The sequence below is a fragment of the Silene latifolia genome, chromosome 11, assembly GCF_048544455.1.
Source record: "Silene latifolia isolate original U9 population chromosome 11, ASM4854445v1, whole genome shotgun sequence".
Taxonomy (NCBI): Eukaryota; Viridiplantae; Streptophyta; class Magnoliopsida; order Caryophyllales; family Caryophyllaceae; genus Silene; species Silene latifolia.
Genome location: NC_133536.1, coordinates 156,700,075 through 156,720,947, shown reverse-complemented (window position 1 = coordinate 156,720,947; position 20,873 = coordinate 156,700,075). Strand labels below are relative to the sequence as shown.

At 38.1% G+C, this 20,873-nt stretch overlaps 1 long non-coding RNA gene across 4 annotated transcripts; it reads right to left on the bottom strand.

Annotated features, from left to right (window-relative positions):
• Positions 1-17,076: 17,076 nt before the first annotated feature.
• LOC141615156 (uncharacterized) lies at positions 17,077-19,288 on the bottom strand. 4 transcript variants are annotated; one of them, XR_012529672.1, is made up of 5 exons: positions 19,054-19,273; positions 18,607-18,672; positions 18,282-18,319; positions 17,551-17,651; positions 17,077-17,374 (listed from the first exon to the last, which is right to left on the bottom strand). It is a non-coding gene; the product is annotated as an uncharacterized LOC141615156 (long non-coding RNA). The 4 variants fall into 4 exon arrangements; XR_012529671.1 differs by having other exon boundaries at positions 17,461-17,651; positions 19,054-19,087; XR_012529670.1 differs by having other exon boundaries at positions 17,077-17,651; positions 18,937-19,288.
• Positions 19,289-20,873: the final 1,585 nt, after the last annotated feature.

Sequence of the window (20,873 nt, the reverse complement as noted above, 5' to 3'; positions counted from 1 at the left end):
ATTAGGTTTAACCTTTACTCCTAATTTCTTATAAATAGGAGTAAGGGTTGTCATTTGTAATCATCCAGAATTAGCAAGGGATCACGTTACTTTTCTCTTTTCTCTAAACAGCTACTCTTGCTACTGTTCCTTTAATTTCCGGATTGATTTTAGTAATTTCTCTTTTCCTTTTCTCTCCTAAATTTCTTAATGTTATTTATTGTTTCCCTTTTATTCCCTGTTTTCCCTCTTATCATGAGTAGCTAATTTCCCCTAGTATGTTAGGATTAGGGAAGCCGTGGTAGCGATGCTTTAACTGTATTAAATAGATTAGCCTTGCGATAGGAATTGTATTAGGCAATTTAATTGTTATCCGGTCGAATGAATGCATGCAGGAGACCATAATTCTAGTTAACCCCGACCTAGATCGAAAGATTGGAAGGGAAGGCTTGCTTAGTTACAATAGGGTATTGCAGTGAGGGCGAAAGTTAAGCTGTTTACGCTCTAGGGCGGTTTAAGGACCGAAAGGTGACGACCATAGCTCTTCTTATCAATAGTCTAATCGCCTTAGTATTCATGATAGTATAAGATCTGATAGCTGCCACGGTGGACCGACTCCTAGCATACTTCCTTTCTCTTATTGTTAATTTCTCTTTTTGCTTTAATCTCATTAGTATAGTCAACACAATCAAAACCCCCAATTGTGACATTTAGACAGATAAACAGACAAATAGATAGTACACCGCCTCCCTGTGGAGATCGACCCTACTTACCGCTGACTTATGTTAGTTGTACTTAGGTATTTTATTTTTGGTACGAAACGACAGTATCACCCCCTTACTCGATCGAGTATCTGCGTTACTCGATCGAGTACCCAACAGGTCAGAAACTATTTTAAATTGCAACTCGCCCTTACTCGACAGAGTAAGGCCTACTCGATAGAGTACCCAGTGACTCATAAATACGTAGTATTACACAGACCGCCTATCGCTTTGATAAATCAGTCCCCAACCTATCAACATTTAAAAATAAAAATAAGGGTTTTTTTGTCAGAAACTACCTTATATTTATGCCTATTTGTGAACAACTACCTTACTTTTTTTTGGCTTTCAACTACCTTACATTTTTTTGTTAACATCTACCAAAAATAAGACTCAGGCCACTTTAGTCGAAATTCCGGTGATGACCTGGCTTTCTCACGTTTGAGGCTCCAAATTATTCATTCTTCTGTTTTTATTGCCTTTAACCCTTTGCATACCTACCTGATATCAATTTAACCTAATTCCTCATCCATCCCCTTCATTTTTCACTCTCACTTACCTCATCTACCCCTTATCACCATCTTGACTGCATCCTTCTTCTTTACTGTCACTTTCAGTTAATCTAGCTGGCAGGTATGTATCTACGTTTCTCCCTTTTTTTATTTGGTAATTGTACATTAATTTATTCGTTTAAGTACACTTGAATTACACTATTTTATACTACAAATAATCTATTACTCATACGAATTTATGTGTTTATTGTAGTTCTTGTTTTAATTAGATATTTGATTGAGTAATTTATCTTCTTTTAATTACTAATTTGATTTACTCTATTCTATTGTTAATTAGTAATCTATTTTTACAGTAATTTTGTTGAATTTGGGATGGGAAGCAACGATTTTAGGGCATATTTGAGAATTTATCATGGTGGGCATTTTGTTACCAAGAAATATAAAACTGAGTATATAAATCGGGCATTATTGGTGAAATGTGATATGGATGAGGTCTGCTATTTTAACTTGGTTGACATTGTTAAAAATGAATTGAATTATGGTGATTTGGGGGAATTATGGTTTAAGAGGCATGGATTAACCTTAATTGCTGGTAAGAAGAGTCTTCAAAGTGATAAGGTGTGGACGCGGGCCCACGGGGGCGAAAAGTGAAGCAAGCTTTTCACTCTTTGTTTGTTTGCATTTGTGGAGTCGCCACCAATTTATTGTGTAAAATTAGAAACCGTTCGAATACCTCGTGTCATGTCAAGACACTAACATGAACACTAAGCACTCGTTACCCTTAGCATTCTATGTCTAGAATGACTCTCGTGGATGCCAATGAACACGGATGTTCACAGAGATCTGGAGTAAGGGGTGAGGGTACGTATTAGGAAGCTCTTTTGATCGAACACCTAATCCCGCCCGCCTCCATAGCGGCCTCTACTAATGATTAGGGAAATTATCTATACTCGATATGTTGTCGATTTATATGCATGCAATGCAACATCCATTAAATTTATCCTAGCATGTGAGAATTAACTAAGTCGGTTAAACACGTAATTTAAAATACAATTAATGTCGAGGTAGAAATTTAGGTTAATTACATATGAGAACATACAAACAATACAATAAAAGAAATACAATAAAATTACAATAAAGAAAATTACAATAATTACATCGGATGTAATGATTTATGTCGAAAATACATTTAAAACGAAAGGGTTTTAGAAAAGAAAGAATAAATGAATAAACGAACAGATTATGGATGATAGGATGAGTAATAGTAAATTAAAACACGTAATTAGTAAACTAAGTCAAGGCAGAAACGGGAGTTCAGGGACAGAAATCAACCGGGAACAGGCGCAGCAGAGGTGCGTCCCTTGGAAGAGGCGCAGCAGTCGCTGCGTCTGTTCCTGGGTTGAGTTCTGGATGTGAAGCCGGAACTGCATCTCGTTAATATTCATTGGTAAATTTAAAGGTCGATTATGAATAATTGACTCTGATGAAAGTGATTAACATATTATTTACATGTGAATGAGGTCATAAAAACGATAAAACATGGATAAAACCAATTAGGATGAATTATTACGAGATTAATGAGGTTAATTATGAGAATTAAACAAACTAAACAAATTAATTAGGTTAAACAGGTAATTAATGACGAACTAATGATGGTGACTATAAATAACAGATGAAAATATATCAAAGATGAATTCCAGAGACTCAATATGGATGAATCGAATCTCTAAAAACCCGATTTTGATTTAATGACGAAAACCCGCAAATATGGATTATAAGGGATTTAAGTCGGGATTTTGAAAGATGAATTAATTAACAATGAATTATTTACATGTTAAGATTATCATACTTAAATTATCAGGTTAAAACAAATATGAACAAACAAAGAAAACGAAACAAACAAACGAATAAAAGACGAAGGAAGAAGAAAGGAAGCAGGAACTGCGGCAGCCTCAGGAAGAGGCGCAGCAGGTGATGTGTCCCTTCGAAGAGGCGCTGCAGTTGCTGCGTCCTTTCTCGACGTTTGTCTTCTGTAAATCCGTAAAAAGGGTTTGAAACAATGTTTTATAAATCGGTTTTTTAAACATATTTTCGACGTAATTCTTACATTAATGATTACAAAAATAAAGAATAATAATTAAAAGAAGGATTTTGTAACACCCCCATACTCCAAGTGCCTTACCAGGACCACTTAAGGCATGGAAGTGCGACCATCTCGGTTTTCCGAGGCAATGATAATCATAAGACAATAACGAAACATACTTAAAATTAAATAATGTTTAAAGTAATTACATAGCAACTCCAAAACTGATAAAAAGAAATACAAGATTCTCAGACGGTCTACTGCTAAAACTATCAAAGCTATAAAATATCGTCTGACACAGCGGAAGACTTCTAACTGCCACGTGATGACTCATCCCAGCTATCCCATACGCGTCATATCATCCCTGCTCCATAACTGCTCACCACCCCCGAATGGATCATCAAAGTTTTTAAAACATTTAAACGGGGTCAGTACTAATCACACAATTTATATAATCCAACAACACAACAAACAACACAGCTCAAACGGTCACACACACAATCACACCCACTCCAATCAATCTCCGTCACCGACTGTCCACTGGACCAGCCCTGCTAGTGAGGGACCGCAGCCGTACCCACCAAATCCCCGCTCATCATACCGAGCGATAACTCTGTCCCATTAATGTGCACATCCAATCCCGTGGCGGGTTCCACGGAGGGCGAAACTAGGGCGTGAAGCCACTCCCGCAAGTGACTCCACTCAGCCGAGAACGCATCTCGAGAACCAGAGACAAACAATCACAACCATCAAACAACAATCAATCAACAACCGTCACAATACCAATACGATAATATTCAACAATCACGAAACACCAACAACGCATTATGGGACTAATACCGAGTAGGGAAACCCTACCTGGAATGCAACACAAACATCAGACGATCTAGCAGCTGTCTCAAAACCTTTCCTCTACGAACCCTTCTCCTATACACATAATCATACAATTACTACCACATCAACATAAACATAGAAAACCCCCAATCCCAAAATTAGGGTTTAACGAAACTTAATTAAATATAACAAATTCGGTACGTAGATCTTACCATCGACGCAAGGATCACAACGATGTAAAGAACGACAGGATCCGACACTTCTAGCTCCGGGATTTGCTAATAATGCGGCGAGGATTATTCAACGTAACTTCTAATCTTCTCTTGAAGGTTTTTAGATTGTAAAAGTGTTTTGAGAAAAGTGACGAAAGCCTTATATATCATTCCCGCATTATTAATAAAACCCGTCAAAACATTACCCGTAAACCGGGCTACTCGATCGAGTAACTGACGTACTCGATCGAGTGCCGCCTACTCGATCGGGTACCCTACAGGCAGAAACTATTTTAAAAAGCAAAACACCCTTACTCGACAGAGTAAGGCCCACTCGATAGAGTACCCAGAGGCTCATAAAACCGTAGTATTACAGTCTTCCCTCCTTAAAAAGAACTTCGTCCCTGAAGTTCAACCCATACATAAAAACAAACCTACCAACTTGACTAAGACACAACAACGCAACTAAGACTCAAAACAAAACCTCAGCCTATAACACATGAACTCTTAACACCAACTCCACCGACTATGCTTACCTCCACAACATGTCTCACGATATCGTATCAACTACATCATATTCTCTCTCGAGACCAACTCCCAACACCACCAACTACTATCCACAAATGCTGCTAGATCCGTAACATATTATCCATTATAAAATCCAATATCAAGACATTCACAAACATCAAACGGAATGTTACATTCTACCACCCCTAAAAGGAACTTCGTCCTCGAAGTTTACTCACACTCATAACCTCATCCTCCAACTGTCAACACTATAGAACTTATATACATCATCATCCAACTGTCAGCACTATATAAAATATTGTCACACTCCGAAGCATCACACTACTACAAGCACGACCGTGACCTTTAACAAAATCAACCACAACACAAATCAACCTTTTATTCGACATCAAGACTCAAACTTCCAAATATATTACCATATGCACACCCATCAAAATCTCTTTTATCGCATCATACTCCTCTTAAGATAAATGTTACGTCCTCATAACTCACTAATACTAAATCCTAGCTATATCTTTTCATTATCCTCATCACCACCGCATGTCAAAGATAACCACCTAAAATCTACACACTCGCCATGCATATATCTAACGCTCTCTTACTTAAACAACTCTCATACTTCACTTCACTCGTCACCCCACCTAACCTATACCACAAAATCCTTAGCTTAACCCAAAACTTCGCTTGTTCCCTATTACCGCCAAAACGACATAATTCTCCATACCTGTACCTATCTCCACACTCATAACTCATGATCCACAATTATTACATACACTCACACTAGATCCTCAAGTTCTTTTCTTTCCTTACCGCAAAACTCATACGAAACTTAACATAACACTAATTCCCAACACCCTACCCTCACTGTCCCAAAATCTGATTATGAACCACCTGCAGCGTCCAGATCAAAACAACACATGTTCCACCAATCATTTACCATGACTATGTCTAAAGCCTCATCTTAAAATAAGATCAAAAGTACTGTAACAACTTCTGACAACTGTGTCCCATCAACAGAATGTCACTATACCATGACAACAACGAAAATATATACAACTCTCTTTCATATCATGCTCTACCCTCATTCCAAAACTTAACTGGTAAGAAACATCAATAAACAAAACAACTGTCTATCTGTACAAACTAAAACTCACAGGAAGCAACATCAAACAAAACAACAATTTATGTGTAACTGGTATGTACTTTTGAAACTCGAATCATAAACATTTCGCCTACTCCACCACAACCGGTGACGGCATCGCAACACCGCCACCAACAGCCACACCGCAGTGCGAAAATACCCGGATTACAACACTAAATACCGTGCCCGGATCACCACCCGAGGCACCACAACCACATCGATAGTCATCACAACTTACACAATCCCATAAGCACTGACTCAACATAACTTCTCGGACAAGAAAAACTTACTCAAATCCACTTTACTAAATCACAAAGCAACATATTACATGAATTAAACAGATAATAACCTCATGAATATCATCCCCTTACCACATCACGGAATAACATATATCATGAGTACATACAAGTATAACCAGTCATGCCAGATCAATCAAATTATTACCTTTTTGAATATCATTCAATTAAATTACCGTGTCCAACATATATTACAGAACATTCAGATAACAGCTTTATAACTATCACACCATACCACTTCCCGTGAGGTCAGAACCTCACACAAATATTTATACACATCATAGACCCGTAATCACATCCAACTGGTCAGTCCTGATCACGTAAGTTACCACTCGATAAAGGTTATCTGTCGCTCGAGCTTAACTCATATGCCCCTCATAACATATTCCCCCATTCGCATAACCATCACCTCATGCCAAGTATAACTATACCATTACTATTCAACTATTAGCACCCGCCTCATCTAACCACATCTTATACTTCCTTACAACCATACATATCAATCCGGCCTCTACAAAATCAACCTCATTAGAATTGCTACCTTTCTAATGTACCATCACCCTTAACCACTAGTCACAAACCGTAACACTACCACTGTCCGGGCATCAAACCTCTTACACTCATCTCTAAACATCACGATTTCTTTCCTATCTGTGGTTAACATCCCAAATAAAGAACATCAAATCCATCAACAACATTACCTCAACATTCTTCCCAATACTATCCTTAATTGTGTCATCATCTAACTCTCCACCCAAAATCTCATATCATGCAGATATTCTACCAACTTCTTACTCCCTTAATTCCTCGAAACTCATGATTAATCATGTTTTCCCGAAACTTCTGTATAACCATTAACTTACTTACTCTTGATAGTATCATACATCTCGACGATTCCTTACTTTTATGTCACATAACTCCGGTCAACATTTTCCTAGTTTTACTCTCCTCATTCTTTTCTTTTACAGTCGACAAAATCAATTAACCATTCAACTCCTTATCACTTCTACCTAACTCTTTAGTGTTCTGGTTACTTTCTCATTGCTCCAAAACTCACATCTCATTAATTCATATCGATATCATCTCACTCTTTCTTACCAAAAATATTCTCTTATTATGCCATCAATCACCCTTGCCACTAATCCATCCATAGAATCAACGTTTACTGTTTGACAATTGCATCTCCTTTGTACATCTCTAGAAATCAAAATTCCTTTCATACCGTTAGTTACCCAAGGAAATCCCACAGTAGTTTCACCTCTTAATAAACCAAATCTCCCAAACTCACTCACTGTCTACAAATCCACCTCGCGACATGTCTCCACAAAGTTCACTATATACTACTCTTCTCAACCCCTTTAAAACGAAATTTCACTATGTATATTCTTAACCCACACGACTCCTAACCATCTCCCTCCATGATTCTTTACACATCTCAAGTTGCCACCATTTGCGTCCCTCATATCAATCTTTTCATTTTCACGTTTCATAAACTCACATCATCCCTTCCCCACATTCATTTACTTTTACATTATCTCAACACACAAACATATCACTCATATCATCTCACAAAACATGCTCTATGTCTCAATTAAGCCATAATGATCTGCCTTTTTCTTTTCCCACTATCTACCACAACCACATATAGCTCATCTCCTCCCACCAAACTCATACTCACCATAAGGTGCCACTCACCACCCCATAAGATTAGGTAACTTACGTATCAAGACCAAAATACATGTAAAACAATGCATAAAGAAGCAAAATAACAACTTTGAATTAAATATAATATGCAACGAATTCAAAAGATAAGCATATGACCCGAATCATGGGTCACTAGATCGAGTACTGACCACTCGATCGAGTAAGGGACTTACACGATCGAGTAGGTGAAGGTCAGAAGCACGTAAAACAAATCACCAGGGCTACTCGATCGAGTAACTAACGTACTCGATCGAGTGCCGCCTACTCGATCGAGTACCAAGGCTACTCGATCGAGTACCCTACGCAATTCTCAGCATTGTCCAGTTTTCGTAAAACAGTCATAACTCACTCATTTCTTGATCGTTTTGGGCGTGTGACCTATCGTTAGAATCGTAAAAGAATAAGCTATCACCTCCAATTGGAATCACATTAAAATCATTTATGCATCTCAAGTTATAACAGTTTAAAGACAACTTTGCTTTAATCAGACGACATAGCTATTTGATTTTCTCTTTCAAACAACTTAAACATCAACGAGGTGAACAAAAGCGACTCGATATTTATAAAAGCACCATCCATAAACACATGCTACTACCTATCAAAACTAAACAATAATATCTATCATGCTCATATAACATTCAACTTATTAAACATGTACTACCCGCATGCTTTAACTTTATAACTTTCATAACACAAATCATACCCATACATTACAAATCCTATTTCCATGTTACTAACATAACAATATTACAAATCCACTTCATCACATAAACATGTTCATAATCAAGGAATTCATATTCTCATGTAATTGTCACTTCATCTTTTCCAATCAGTTCATCTAGTTCAATCACATTCTTTATCTAACAAGCGCATATGATACAACAGTAGACAATTATATGAACTTTTTATATAACCTTATGCAAACGAAATTATGAAAACAAATCTTATCACACCCCCTATTCACAAGTTAGGCCCTGTTCTTTCTGGCTTTTTAGAGTGAATCGAATCAATCGAATGGAGTTGAATGAATCGAATCGAATTTGAATCGAATCGAATGGAGCTGAATCAATCGAATCGAATCGAATGGAGTGAAATTTGGATGAATCGAATGAATAAGTGAGAAATTTGAATGAATAAAGTGAATTAATTTGAATCGAATGAAATAATCATAATAATAATAATAATAATAATATTAATAATAATAATATTTAATATTATTGTTATTATCAACTATAATAATACTAATATTCATGGTATAATACTATTTATACTAATACTAAAATTTTTAAGAAAAAAAATTATAATATTATATATGAATAATCATAAATTATAATAATGAAAAAATAGTAATTTTTTACTAATAATATTCTTAATAACAATAATAAATAATAATGTCAATATTAATAATAATATTAGTAAAAATAGTTGTTTCGAATAAAAACACTCAAGTAAGAGTTGCTCGAATCCGGGTCGGGTCAACGCGCTCCTCTCAGACGATGGCACCTCGAACCTATGCTTGCTCTCTCCGGATGGATCTTTTACGCGTAACAAATAGGGCCTCGAAGGGTTCACAATAGGTCCTTCTCTGATGCCTTACGGTACTGGTGGATAGTTGAGACCTTGCTTGAAGCTACGGTTTCCGTGCCCTCTCATAGTAGCTCGAGTAGTCTTACTTCTAGAGAGAGGAAGTTGTTGGTGAGAAGTATTTTACCATTGATTGGTCAATAGTGAGGTATATATAGGTTTCTATGTGTACCTCAAATGATGGCTTGGAAAGCATGGTTACCATATTCGCTATGAATACGCCTTACCGATTCGCGATTCGCTTATAGAAAATGTATTATATGTATTTTTAGTAATCAATTTGATAGAATTCGCTTTTAACGATTCGTGATTCATAGGGTATCAAGCGAATCCGTAACCATGTTTGCAAGCGTGTTGACTTGTATGACCCCGTATTGGGTAGTGGGTCAAGTCGGTTGAGCGTGCCCCATCAATAATATTAATAATAAATGTTATTAATTTTAATAATAATACCAATAATATAACAATAATAATAATAATAATAATAATAATAGTAGTAGTAGTAGTAGTAGTAGTAGTAGTAGTAGTAGTAGTAGTAGTAGTAGTAGTAGTAGTAGTAGTAGTAGTAGTAGTAGTAATATTAACATTAACAACATTATTATTCACAACAACAACAACAACAACAACAACATTAACATTAATAACATTATTATTCATTTTAATAATAATATTCATAATAATAATAGTAATTATAATAAATGAATTATTAATAACATTATTATTAACAATATTAATAATAACAATATTAATAATAATAATAATAATAATAATAATTGTTCCGGGTGTAATTCCAGAGCAGTATTGTTTTACCACGTAAGCTTGGTGAATGGATGTCTTTCCTTGCTTTGACTCTTCCTCTCGGTTTCTCCTGAAACGATGAACAAACTGAGGGCTCGGCTTTGCACCGAGTGTACTCACTCCGACGCTCAAGTCAGTGAACTTAAAGGGATTAAGTTGTGTGTTACTTGACAAAGTATATTGTAGAGAGATAAGAGAGTTTATACCAAATGAATAGTGAGTTTTAGGTTAGATTGTCGATCCCCTTCTCAATGAGAGAAGTGGAGTATTTATAGACTTTCACCTTTTGTCACGTAGTGGCCAAGTGGCCAAGTGGCCAAGTGGCTAGCAGGTGGAAAGACTGTTCTACCCTCGGCCGAGGTACCCATGGCAGGCCGGCGACTCCATGCCGAGGGGGCTTGGATATGAGTACGCGGATATGTCTCCCGGCTGGTCGGTTGCCCAGCCGAGACCCAAGTGGCTGGCCGACAGGCTGCGTCGATTAGGCGGTCTAACATGTTGACTTGCTGTCTCTTGATCCTTGACCTTGCTCAATATGTTGACTCGGTCAGCGGGTGCAGAATATGCCCCATCAATAATAATAATAATAATAATAATAATAATAATAATAATAATAATAATAAAGAATAATAATATCAAAAAATAGTATTATTGATAACAAAATTAATAATAACTATTAAATTTAAGATGAGTAAAGCTAAAATGAGCTGAACTTAATGGGAGCTGAATCGAATCGAATGAATTGAATGGAGTGAAATGAAGTGAATCGAATCGAATGGAATGGAATCGAATCGAATTTGAATCGAATCGAATCGAGCCGAATCGAATCGAATCGAGTGGAATCGAATCGAAATGGGCTGAAAATTAGCCAGAAAGAACAGGGCCTTACTAGGATTGCCACATTATAAATCATTCATCTTGCAACATCATTATTCGTCACATATTATCATATATGAACTACTTCCTTTTTCTACCACATCATTCATCATTCTCACATACTTTTCCAACGATTCCAACCAACATGTAAACCAACTATCATGCAACATGCTTTCAACCAACTACATGACAAAAATCACATCATCACCATCTTTCTTACATATTCCCCATTCCCCACACACATACATCCACCGATTCATACCACACTTTGCTACAAAGATACACAATTCACAAGATAAACACATAGCGATCCCAACTCATATCCCATGGTGACCGGTTCAAAATTGTAGGACGAGTTCGCGACTTTAGGACGTCTCCCAAGTCTTTCCATTAGCTCCTACAACTTCTACCCCGGGTTCATTTTATTTTGACTCTCTATGTTCATTACGTTCATTGGTTACAGGTTTCAGGATCGTCGCTCTAATACCATTTTGTAACACCCCCATACTCCAAGTGCCTTACCAGGACCACTTAAGGCATGGAAGTGCTACCATCTCGGTTTTCTGAGGCAATGATAATCATAAGACAATAACGAAACATACTTAAAAGTAAATAATGTTTAAAGTAATTACATAGAAACTCCAAAACTGATAAAAAGAAATACAAGATTCTCAGACGGTCTACTACTAAAACTATCAAAGCTATAACACATCGTCTGACACAGCGGAAGACTTCTAACTGCCACGTGATGACTCATCCCAGCTATCCCATACGCGGCATATCATACCTGCTCCATAACTGCTCACCACCCCCGAATGGATCACCACGATTTTAAAACATTTAAACGGGGTCAGTACTAATCACACAATTTATATAATCCAACAACATAACAAACAACACAGCTCAAACGGTCACACACACAATCACACCCACTCCAATCAATCTCCGTCACCGACTGTCCACTGGACCAGCCCTGCCAGTGGGGGACCGCAGCCGCACCCACCAAATCCCCGCTCATCATACCGAGCGATAACCCTGTCCCATTAATGTTCACATCCCCTCCCGTGGCGGGTTCCACGGAGGGCGAAACTAGGGCGTGAAGCCACTCCCGCAAGTGACTTCACTCAGCCGAGAACGCATCTCGAGAACCAGAGACAAACAATCACAACCATCAAACATCAATCAATCAACAACCGTCACAATACCAATACGATAATATTCAACAATCACGAAACACCAACAATGCATTATGGGACTAATACTGAGTAGGGAAACCCTGCCTGGAATGCAACACAAACATCAGACGATCTAGCAGCTGTCTCAAAACCTTTCCTCTACGAACCCTTCTCCTATACACATAATCATACAATTACTACCACATCAACATAAACATAGAAAACCCTCAATCCCAAAATTAGGGTTTAACGAAACTTAATTAAATATAACAAATTCGGTACGTAGATCTTACCCTCGACGCAAGGATCACAAAGATGTAAAGAACGACAGGATCCGACACTTCTAGCTCCGGGATTTGCTAATAATGCGGCGAGGATGATTCAACGTAACTTCTAATCTTCTCTTGAAGGTTTTTAGATTGTAAAAGTGTTTTGAGAAAAGTGACGAAAGCCTTATATATCATTCCCGCATTATTAATAAAACCCGTCAAAACATTACCCGTAAACCGGGCTACTCGATCGAGTACCCTACAGGTCAGAAACTATTTTAAAAAGCAAAACACCCTTACTCGACAGAGTAAGGCCCACTCGATAGAGTACCCAGAGGCTCATAAAACCGTAGTATTACAGATTTACACCCTCAGACTTACATGTTTGACGAAACGAGATGAACTAAGTTAACGTTTAGTGATGCTCGACTCGAATGTACGACGAAATTGCCCTCTTAGAGGAAATAAACAAAGTTGATTAAGTTGATTGATTGTGGAGTTGGTCAAATTGGTCGGTCATGCAAAACGAGGTTGGTACTCAGAAGGATCCGAGCTTACGTGGTCGAAAGTTCAAGCACATAAACGCCAAAAAGCAAGAGCTGATCTTAGAATGCAAAGGGAGAAGAGAAGGGCGGACACTCGCGTGAGAAATATGAGGAACTAAGGTCCCTATTTATACTAATCACGGAATTAGGGTTTAGGAAAGGAGAGAAAGATCCGGAAACAACCGACTTAGGTTAAACACGGAAACTTGGACAAAAAGAAAACCTTGAGGAAAAGGCGCAGTAAGTGATGCGTCCCTTGGAAGAGGCGCAACACTTGCTGCGTCCTTTCCTCAGCGGGTTCCTCCTGCGCAAGAAAGTGCGTTTGACAGTCTGTCGTATTTTAGGCATAACGTTTTCTACAAGAATCGGAATAAGGTGATTTTGGTGGCGTTGGAAAGCTAAGAAAGAGTTATAGAACTTTATGTGAAATAGGCCTGACCCAAAAAAAGTCGTTATCACCTCGAAAAACGGGCCTAAAGGTCGGATTGTCATTTTAACTAAATGAAATGCACATTTTGCAATGTAAACTTTTAGTTTAGCCTAATGAAGTGACATGAGACTCAAAATGAGATATAATCTCAACATTTTATGACATCCTAACCTTAGGTAGACAAGCACGTTGCTTTTGACTCGGGATTTGACGGTTTTAGAAAATGAAGACGGTTTTTGACCCAGACTCCAAATGAACTCTAATTACTGCCAAAACGACCGTAATGACACCTAGATGACGACTATGAGGTAGACACAAGTATTTAAGCTATCACTTGACGATAAACTTACGAATTGTCATAAATCGTTCCGTGTACCAAACATGCGGCCCAATCATCACCGGGTGGCTTGCGGGAGGTGCAGAAATGAGGTATCTACAGAGCCCCCACTTTGACTGAGGCTTGGACAAGGCGAAAGTCAAAGTATAGCCATCAGGTCAATCGAAGATTACAACCTGACGACTATGGCGACGCGAGGCGACTCAAGGGGTCTGAGCCAAGGACCTATCATCGGGGACATTTTAGAGTCTGTCGACTTCCGGGGAGGGTCATTTAAAGTCCATTAGACTGCGTAAGGAAGCTCGCCAGCCATAAGAAGAGACCATACCTGAGATTTCTTTCTCGATATGCTTCCGGAGATGCATAGGATCTAAGGTTAAGCGTAGGAGCTAAGGTTAAGCGTAGGGGCTAAGGGTAAGCGTAGGAGCTAAGGGTAAGACCTAAAAGCTATTTAAGGATTGTGCTAGGGTATGGGACCCTAAAGGAAAAATCGACGGGAAGGAGGCCAAATATAAGTTCAACTTAAAGGGGTAACCAAGGTTTGAGTGTAGGAACTCTAAGGAAAGGTGATCCTAAAGGAATATGATCCTAAAAGGAAAAGGTGATCCTAAAGGATTATGATCCTAAAGGGTATAATATGTGAACTCTAGGGAGTTTGGAAACTTAAAAGAAGCAAGGTGTGTGAAACTGGGTATATGAACCTAAAAGGACAGCTGGTATGAGAACTTAAAGGCTGGTGAACCTAAGAGGATTTGGGATCCTGGGGTTAAGTTTAGGAACTACTGGGTTACTAATACTTGTTTTAAACGCGTGTGTTTAACCTTTCTGAGGAAAAAAGGAAAAGGTATGAGAACTCCGAAAGGATTCATGGGTTTGTGAACCTAAGGTCGTTGGTGTGGGAGCTTAAAGGTTTATGAACCTAAAGGAAGCCATTTTGGGATCTAAGAATCTAGGGGGTAAGAATCCTAACTTTGGGTTTACGAACCTAAGGAAGGAGGCGCTGGTTTGGGAACTTCTGGAGAACGACACCTTTGCCGAACTCTTGTGAGGAAACAAAAATGTCAAGGGTAGCAGGACGTAGGCGGGAACTGCTGGGGAAATCTGCTTGGGTCGGTCTCAAGCGAACTCTGGCAAAAACATGAGGTTGAATCTCCATGTCTCGATAAGAACAATCGGCTGTCATGAACTCTCGCTGGAGTATAACTGAGGTTGAGTCTCTATTTCTCGAGAAGAACAGTGAACTCTCGCTGGGGGACAACTGAGGTTGAATCTCCATGTCTCGAGAAGAATAGTGAACTCTCGCTGGGAGATTATTGTGGTTGAATCTCCATGTCTCGAGAAGAAAAATCGACTCTCGCTGGGGGATTATTGTGGTTGAATCTCCATATCTCGAGAAGAACAATCGGCTGTCATGAACTCTCGCTGGGGGATTGTTGAGGTGTGTCGAAACACCGTCAGATAAAATCCGCTCGTTGTTGCAAGCGAAGTCTTGATAAAGTACTGCTTCTGATACTTACCTGCATGGTTAGTAGCCACACAAGAATGCAATCTAATATGTGCATGTAAGCAATTATTACATGGACCTCGAATAAGGAAACACGTAGGCTTTGCAAAAGTCGTTTCTTTTATAGAAGTTATTTAAAACTTGTTCAAAGAAATTTGTCGTTTGTAATGTGTTATGCATATTCAAATGGGCTTTAAACATAGGACTTGTCATGATATCGACTCACTAGGATCCAAGACGATAGACTGACTTAAATTTGACGTGACACAGGGATGACTTTGACAAACTTTGTTTAAGTATGCGCAACCCCTAGCCAAGTGTGGGTGACAATGTATATCAGTTCCAAAGGTAGAATAATTGAGAGAATGATGAAGGCATATAAAGGCAAGGCATGAGTCGTGGATCAACTGTCTACTTGGACACCTTTTGTTGTCGTTTGATGTAAAAGAGGTCCCTCTTGAGGCACGATAACTTCGAGAATCAATATAAGACCTTTGTCATTTTCCGGACCAAGCACTAGCTTGACTCAAATGAGAGAGGAATAAAGGAAAGGTGGCATCTGGGAAGAGAAGCCCCCAGGATGAGAAAATGACTCTGGAATTTGGTAAAAAAAAAAAGACTGAGCGACAATAAGGAGCCCCAGTATAGAGGTATAAATGGAAATTGTGGTTGGAAGGTTGAAAGTTGATAATTGAGGTGGTTGATATTGAGATTGAAAGTTGATGGTTGGGATGGTTGTGTCCTTGGGGACTGCCTACGTATTCACGTGAAGTGAAATCAAACTAGATCGTAGTTCTGAGGTTTGGTTAAGTTTATTTGGGTGTTGTGGTTGTATCCTTCTTATGTAAGAAAAGACTGCCTAAGTATCCACCTGAAAAGGTGAAATCAAACCATGCTCGTAGTTCAAGTGTGTGCCTAAGCTATGTTGTTAGGACCTTAAAGTGCAGGGGTCACAAGGGTAATTTCCTTTGATGACTTGAAGAATCGATTTGAGATAACTCCCTCTGATCATAGACCTAAGAGGTATAACTAATTTTGTAAAAAATTTCCTTGTCATGTGAGCACACTCGAAAGTGGACCCTAAGGATGGAGATGGGTATATCCCGTTCTGGGTAGCAAAGTATTTGAAGACTCCGTGTCTGGGTCAAGGTAAAACTGGATTGGATATTTGGAATATGGAGCTCGGAAATAAGAGGCGCCTTAGAGGCGTTCTTTAGAGAACGCCTTAGAGGCGTTCTTTAGCTCAGCGTTCTCTAAAGCTTAGAGAACGGTTCGTGGAGGCGCTTTCTAATCATAGTTATAGAGAACAATTTTGCTAGAGGACCGTTTTCTTTTCCATAGGAAAAGGGAACTGTTGTGCCTTCTAGGTGTTCTCTTTTCATAGCAAAAGAGAACTGTTGGGCATAACTAACAGTTCTCTATATTTTTTTTTTTTAAAAAAAAAAATTATTCAATATAATAAATATAGATAAATACAAGACCGTATAATGAAAACCAAGACACAAAAATTGAGAAATTATACATTTTTATTACTTCAAAACTGACAATTACACCGTAAGGCGGATCACTTTTCATCATCAGCGACATCATACCATACATAATGAAATATGCTCTCGATCAGCTTCTTATTTACAAATGACAATAATACGAGTACAACCTATCTCAAGATACACCCATGGCATGAGCTCCAATTGAACCAATATAGGAACAATGCTTCACTTTCTCAAGCTTAGACATCAGCCAATCTGAACTTTTGCTGCATGTGCTCCATGTCCCTCCGCTTGCAACATCATATTTTTACAGCACCTAATGTGATGTATAATGGTAAAGAAATGATAAGATTGCATTGCATAATAAATTTACTAGATAAAAGAAATTTTCCATTGTCCCACCTAAGACTCAATTCATCCCAATCATGGACCGCCTTATCAACGACTTGTGCATACTGATCGTTGAAAATATATAAGTGGCAGTAGTCATACCTTCTAGACTTGACAATCCTACAAAGAGATCTTTTAGAGAATATAGATGTACTGATTTTTCAAGATGCTCATGATAACATGTCCATGAGAAAGTCTCCCACCTGTAATGACACAATAATACAACACTTAACTAGCTTGAAATAAGTTCGCCTACTGCGATCACACAACAATACATCATGATGCCACTTACTCACAAGCAACTAATTGAAATGCACTAAGCTAAACAAATAATTATAAGTGGCTGCTGTGCATTTATAACTGTATCTTAGTTTCACATACCATTATGACATGTTCAACAATTACCGTCTACCACCATAACAATTGGAGTGTGAATGCACCAAACAAATGTATAGAGTATTCAAATACGGAGTAAAAGGTATTATGAGGAAAACAACCAGAACTTGAACTCTATCTTAACATGTACTAATGTTTGATAAGAAACAAAGTACATAGTTTTGACCAAGTATAGTCCGACAATTGACCACGAACCCATGTCGAATCCGTCTAAATGAGTATAAAAAACATAGGCCGCTATACTAATGAATGAAACATAAGCTTCTTAACAAACTAGCTATTGAAAATTAATTATATGCCTTGGCAGTAGAAAACCAGTCCAAACATACTACACCAACAATACAGTCCAAAGAATTTTCGAAGAGCTTACAATCATAGTGCTTGAAATGAAAGAATCAAACGTCCCTCAAGTTGTTGAAAATGAAACAGAATGTTACCTTGATGATGTTGGTTGTTACATTTGAGGCCTCCAAATCTGTGAAAATAGAGTGACAGGGCATGAAAACATATACAAGCTTCAAGACTAAGTCATATATTTGTTTAAATTCGGTGATATTATCATTGAAGATATAACAGTTCAAGAAACCTCTTGTCCCAAAATGCAACAATCACAACATACCAGTAGGGGATTATGTTGACATCTTAGCATACCAAGACAATCAACAATAGAAAAAAGTCGCATTACAACAAAATCAAAAACAGAAGTTTCCGTCATTCAAACAAGAGTGATATAACATACTAAATCACACAAAAATAGTCTACCTTGTCCATAATAGCCACCAGCTCTTGCAGCTTCTTTAATCGATCACTGGTTCTCAATTTTTGCACCTAGTAGGGTGCATAACACAATCACACTTAGCAAACTAGGGAGTATATGACTTAATTAATAGAATACTTAAATTTACATATAAAATCTAAAAAAGAAGCCGAATGGAGAGGGTAAATGAAATACCAATAGAATTGAAAACAATAGGTGTGAAACAAAGAGACAATCCCCAATTCTATTTAATTTCGTCTATTTTCCTATTTCATGTAAAACTCGCAAATTTATAGGGTTTATTGAAGTAAAGACCTCAAAATAGCAATACAAACCTGAAATTTTTGACAGAAATAGGTAAATTTCTCGATTTATTAGCGCAATACGAACCCTAACATGATAAATCCCCAAAATTTTTGGGATAAGGTGTGCAAACCCTAGAAATTTCGTACCAGATAAAGAAGCCCTAGGTGTTGATGCGGCCAAGCGACATTAGGCGGTGGCGGCTAACGGTTGGTTGTCGTTCCCAACGGAAGGCGGGTTAGATAGTGAGATTGTGGAGGAAGGACAGATTTACATACAACTGGAATGGGGTTTGAAACTTTGTACTGTAGGGGAATTTATGCGGTTGAAGTTAGACGAGATGGCAATTGGTTTCTATTAATTTTGGATTTTAGTTTTTTTTTTTTTTTTTTTTTAATATAAGTATAGATAACTGTCAATAGAAAAGCGTTCTCTATTCATCTTTTTATATAACACTTATTTAACCTAAGCGTTCTCTTTATATCTAGAGAACAGTTACCTAATCTTACCGTTCTCTATTATGCGTTACTTATTCACGTTTTTGTAGTAGTGGGCTTTGATGAACAAATCTCTGGAGCTTTGATTTTGTGGAGTTAAGGCTTGATGGGGTTATGGCTTGTAATGTGGGTTGGAAATGGAGTCTCCTGGCTTTATGTATCCTGAGCACATAAAGGTAGGTTAAAATGACATGTGATCAAGTTTCCATGTCTTGGCCCTAAAGGATGGGTATATTTGACGAGCTTTAAAGGATTCTCAAAATTCCCAACTATCTCCCCATAACAGTCTCGAGAGGGACTTAGGGTGTGTGAAAGGCTAAGTGAGGGTGCTAGCTGACCATCTTCATCGATGTGTTAATTCTATATAGAATTTAACAATATTCCGTTCAGCATTTGATTTCAGGCTTGTTCTCTTATTCAAACTCAGATTCTTGGTCTGTAACATATCTCGGTTTCTGCTCAGATTTTTTATAACTTTAACTTTGGATATTGACTTGCTTGATCGAGCTTCTTCTTTTGACTCTTCTATCTTTGATTACGGGCATAACTGCGGCCCTGGATATTGACTTAGGTCATCTCTCTTAATTGAGCCTTTGTCTTTGATAGGGCTCGTATCGTCTTGGATTTGCTTGCTACCATGGATTTAGGTCAGGCTATCACTTTTGGTGTGAAACGGGTTAGTCTTTTAGTAAACAGGGGTTGTTTATTGTGGGGAATGGGCTTGCCTTCCGTCATGGATCATTAACAAGGAGATGGTCTGGATTTGTCCTAGAATCTCTTGAGATAGGCTCGTCCTAAATTGGGGTATAGTGAGGTTTCTATTGCCAGACATGGAATAGGTAAAGAAAAATGAACACGGAGTTTCAGGTCCTCTACAACTTGGAATGGAACATCATTTAAGTTCACTCACATCGACTGTCATGTATTGTTGTTCATTTTAAAATGTCTCAAATTAATTCTTGTTGTCACAGGAAATGGGTAAAGGAAGAGACAATATAGAATATGTGGATTGAAAATTGTACTTTTATTAAAATGAATGATAAATGTATTTAACATAGACTCGAGAAGACATGTGACTCGTGGGACAGCCCCCAGGTTGTCACTAGAAATGGACACGAAGAAAGATACTAGAACAATTATGGGATAGAAAGACTAAGACTCGGACTCGGACTCGGACCCGGACTTTGACTCGATCTTAGATCCAGACTTGTAATCATCGGCCCACGCTTGAACATTTAATCTTCCAGCAACTAGTTTCGGCATCTGGCTTTGAGCATTCATCCATTTGAGCACCTCATCCTCATCATTGGGAACATTGGAAGGATAACAGTCAAGAAGAGTTTCTTGATAATTGGTATATCCATGAGGATTGCCTAAGCTACCTTGTGGGTTAAAGGTTGAGAGGGACAACCTCCCACTTTCAATCATATCCTGAATGACATGTTTTAATTTGTAACATTTCTCTGTATCAT